Source organism: Mercenaria mercenaria, chromosome 1 (genome assembly GCF_021730395.1).
Source record: "Mercenaria mercenaria strain notata chromosome 1, MADL_Memer_1, whole genome shotgun sequence".
Taxonomy (NCBI): Eukaryota; Metazoa; Mollusca; class Bivalvia; order Venerida; family Veneridae; genus Mercenaria; species Mercenaria mercenaria.
Genome location: NC_069361.1, coordinates 99161132 through 99166501, shown reverse-complemented (window position 1 = coordinate 99166501; position 5370 = coordinate 99161132).

Here is a 5370-nt window from a genome sequence, read left to right as displayed (position 1 = left end):
TTATTATGTCAGTGACGCCGCTCCTTACAGATCGATGTCTCGTTTTACTCGGACGTGTCATATTCCTAATCTAGCTGGTGCTGGTTGGCCAATAACTGAAATATACGCGTATGAAGTAGGTCTCATGTCGCTTCATTATGTTTTGCAACAACTGACAAAGTATTCACTTCACATTCGAGTTAATAGTTTATTTTAAAACTAATATATACTTTGAGCATTTGACTTATAACAGAAATCGTCCTGTGAGTGTGAGTTTTTAGAATATCTCAGCAAAAGTCCATTTTTTTCTTATACCCGCTACTATTACGGTGTAATTTTCATGTTTATACCATGTTGCTCTACTTCATAAACTACGGCACAAGCATCTAACCATACTATAAAAAAAGAGAATGGTTTGGTCTGAAATATTTCCGTTTTATTTAAATATCCTATTGAAACACATTAAGAAGCTTTTCAAGTAAAAAAAAAGACACACTCATTGTGAAAATAATAAAACCAGTCAAAGATCCGTCTGCTCTATGTTTTCTGGAAATAACCTAAATGAGGGGCGAATGTTTTACTAGGTCAAATTACTTAATCATCATGGTTAGAGGTGGGCAGTCAGTACAGCACGTTCAACAAAATTAATTTATCTGAATTTCTCCCTTTTCAAAACCGAAAAAGAAAAAATGCAGTAAAGAAAGTATAAAAATATGTTAAAGGACCAAACACTTGTACATCGATATTAAAGTTCCATATTTAAATTTTGTGTTGAAACACCAAATAGATGTTATGCAGAATTATTAGGTTAGAAGAGCGCTAGTTTTAATACTGCACATGAACTGTTACAGTTTGAGCTAAAAAGGGAGGTAATAAAAAACAATAGAATCAATAAAACTTTCCACAATTTTCATCAGTATTCAAACCTTTGACAAATATTAGAGAAAATAATTATGAGGAAAATGATTTAACATGACATAAATATGTTTTATGTTCATATAGGAAAATATGGCAGCCACATTTTTAACAAAGGCATTTTGAGCCTTCAAACATTTCTTTTAGATTTATTTCATATAACATTGAAAACAGATTGAAATTTCATGAGGCTCACTTTTAGCTGATCATACAAATAATGCATATGCTTATATCATTTATAACAGAATGAAACTTACTGGAATGGCCTCGTGTTCTAGCACTGCATTGACGTTTTAAGATTAAAGAGCGGACCTTATCAATTTTAATGAGTAATGCAAGGTGGCTATCCCATGTAACTTTTTCTGGGAAAGACCCACGATTTTTACTTCTTTTAGCGTCAATTAACGTGTGCTTTAAATGATATTTTTATTACTCCGAAATAGATTTTAAAAACACATGGTGCTAAAAACTATAAATTGTGAGCGATTTCCGGACAAAGCAATAGTCATGCAAGCACATTTTAGGATTTTTTTTATATCAATAAATTTGCACTTTCTAATTTTACAAAACCTTTCCAGTAGATATTTGGTCGTAAATGTATAAGGCGTGCAAAACAAATATACTGCCTTTGCATTTTGTCTCAGAATCTATGCTGCTTTAAAGTAGAAATTGTGAACTTGCGATTTGACACTGTCCTCATAAAACTGGTATAGTAACGATGAAACAGTTGCAGCGACTTAACAGATTTCGATGAGAAATAATCTCTCATGTTAAACTGCAGAGAAATCGTCATTCAGTTATCTGTTAATATTATACTTAATATGTTGACTCCCACTAAATAATTTTAATAAAACTGGAAACAATTTATGGTATTAGGAATAAACATTGCCTAGAACAAAATTCATTCCGCTTGTTGTTTTTTTGGTTTTTTTCAAATACTGAATTTCATCAAGAGAATATCCAAAGAATTTGTTATTGTTAAATTTGTCTTCGTTACTTCTAATACGTCTTTTAAATAGAATCTTTGGTTTCAAATTTTAGTTAGATACACAGAATACTTTGAAAACCAAAACAAAGGCGTTTGCCTTTTTTTTTGTCTCATTTTATTAAAAAATGTGTGTTGCGTCCGAACATGCGTGTGTGCGTGTGTATTTATACTTCCCATCGTTTATAGGGGCAAGGGGCAGTAATTTTGAAAAGTCCACACATCTGTTTTGATACCAGTGCGAAAAAATCATAAACAATCAAATTTTGGGAAATGCGAGGGAAGTGTGGAGCAGATGTATTGCATATACTCAATGCTTCGTCATGTGCCGATTCCTTTATTTCTATGATGAAAACGAATAAAACTCCAGTTTCAGGACAGGACACTAAATTTTGAGGCAAAAACGACCCAAAATGCACACCTTGCGCATCCTGTTCCGTATTATGTGCAAATGACTGATCTAAAACATATGTATATTTTAAAAGCATGTGACCAGACGAAAATAATGGTGGGAAGAAAAATGTCTCATATTTGTTTACCCACTCCGTAAATATGAGCTGAATCTGGATGGATGGATGTTTCCATTTTGTCTGACTTCCGTTACCGAGGTAAGATTTTAAACCCGGCCGTCTACATGGAACTAGAAAAATCGGTGCAAGCATTTATTTATTTGTTCATTTTACACAATAATTACTCGTCCGTAGGAATCCTTAGTTATATAAATATCATAAATAGCCAGTTGAATACCAATGCCTTCAAAATACATGTACCTATTTTATTTTTTGCCCGCCCGCATAGCTCAATAGGTAAGAGCGTTGGTCTACGGATCTCGGGGTCGCGAGTTCGATCCTCGGACGGGGCGTATGTTCTCCGTGACTATTTGATAAACGACATTGTGTCTGATATCATTAGTCCCCGACCTCTGATTCATGTGGGGAAGTTGGCAGTTACTTGCGGAGAACAGGTTTGTACTGGTACAGAATCCAGGAACACTGGTTAGGTTAACTGCCCGCCGTTACATGACTGAAATACTGTTGAAAAACGGCGTTAAACCCAAAACAAACAAACAAAACCTATTTTATTTAGAAAACGTACCCGGGTCACAATACGAAATGCTACTTTACCTATATTGGCAACTCTTTCAGAGGAATGTTAGTATTTTTTAAAGTGGGGAAAACAGTAGAAGATACAGAAGGTGCGCAAATTCTTGAAGCTCCCATTGTTCTTCTGTGTACAAGCGCGGGACTTTAATCTGAAAGTTATTCATTTTTTACGTGGAGTAGCGGGGAACTGTGTTTTTATTCCCTGAGTGTCGAAGAACCATGAGCCACGCGTTATCTCCTCCACCACGAATAACTGTCTTTTTCAGCTGCTATGACAGCTCTCAATCAAATCAAATGAAACTTGATATAAATCTTCAACATAAGTGGGCATGCCCCTTTTCTCTAGACAACAACAGATGACATACCACTAGTTAATTTTAATACCAAGTCTCATAGTCATGGCACCACCCACTGAGAACATACTGATCGCTCTTTTTATTATGGACAGTATGTAAACTAGCTAAAATTATAGCTATTAAAATCGTGTCCAGTGTTCTGAGAAAACCCCTTAGAAATTGATTGAAATACATATAGATGTACGTAGTCGTGTACATTCCCATTTACGCCGAAAAGGTCTAATATGCGCAGTACTTGAGTTTAGACCAAACTTTGTTTCTACAGTGTAAGATAGTTATTATTCTATGTTTATAAAACTATATTGAAAAGAGAATGGCTGAATAAGCTTGCAGATGAAGTTGTGAAAACACGTTAATTCAAGGAGGGCCTAATTTGTCCACCTGTCATCTTGTAGAATAGCTGTATCTTATACCAGTATTATCAGAATGATTTGCACAAAGTTCATATGGGAGGAAAAGGTAGGTCACTATGTCGTTGATGGGTCTTTAAATATAGTGCAGCGTCAACAGTAAACGGTATGGGAAGTAACCCTATTACAGTAGATATATATTTCTGACACGGTTACTCCCCCGTTAAGCAAATAAGAGGGAATAAACATACGTATGATACATGCATAAAAGAGATATGAGTAAAACATATAAATAGATATAAATAAAATTAGTAGTTGACAGTCGTGTAATGTGACAAGTGTGTGACAAAACCTAGTTCCCTAAGTAATAGTACTTGTATCCCAGCCTACTGAAAGAAATGTGTAGAATGGGAAAAAAAGGCTTGAGAGGGTAATACACAGTACCACAACCCCATCTACCATATTATCACAAAAATTAAGAGCAATCGGTAAAATGAAAAACAAAATGTAAGAAAATAAATAGCTGTTGTAAAAAAAAAAAATAAGACATATTTTAATAATTAAATTATCTGTACTCAGTTAATTATAAAGACTTATTGTAATTAAAAAAGAAAAAGAAGAAAACACGTTTTAAAGGCTTCGCATGGTTTCGCCAGCTGTACGGCCAGTCCACACGCGCTGAAACTCAACCAGGCGAGTGAGAAAAAAAAAGAAAATAATATATCTATGAAAATGAATAAATACCAAACTAACAAGCAGTATAGTGGTGAGCGAAAAGGTTGATCATAACGAAAAACTAAGCACATTTACTGGATAAAAAACATAAAAGCACGAAAGCACAGAAAAACAAAATGATCACTGATAAAAACAAAGATATAGCTCAAATCTCAACTAAAAAGCACACAGAAAATAAAACAACATAAAAAGCCAAGCAGCGAAGAAAATAATAAAAGCAGATATGTGCACATGGCACATTTACATTTGGGATCTGTCCAGTTGCGGATCAGCCTGACAAATTCTTTCTATTCCTGTGCAGTCCTCATATCATTTGACATACCCGAACGGCCTCAAACCATAAAGAATTCTTGCCATACCTGACTGTCTTTACTATTGGTATTTCTAATGATATTTACTATACAGTCGAGATATAGTTTTTATGGAATGTATATATTTATGATCCTGTTAGTATTCCTATACATCCTTATAATTACTGAAGTATATTTTGCATGGAATTTTCTATTATTTATAGAGCTAATTCATATTCTTTCGCATTCAAGTGTAGTTCCGTAACAGTGAAAAATAAAAATGATAGATCTATTTTCACTGTTTGAAACAGTGAACTTGAATATCAATTTTATTTCACTGATAAATTTCAGTATTTCACTGAAGAGCATAATATAAAGGTTAAATATGTTTATTGAAACCAATTGATAAGGAATTAGATCTACATTAACCTTATATAGTTGAACTTACACTAGATTGAACTCAATGTAGTTTGTTTGTTTATAAGTTTATTTATAGTCGCCACCGGTAACCAATAGAGTAGACTCCTCCAGAAGACCGTTAGTAATGTTAGTGGGAGGATAGTGCGAGATACAGAAGACACTCCAATTAAAGAAGCTTCTCTGGTTCTTGAGCGTGTAAAGCACCCATACACGGGCCTCTTGCCCCAATGTTAGTCA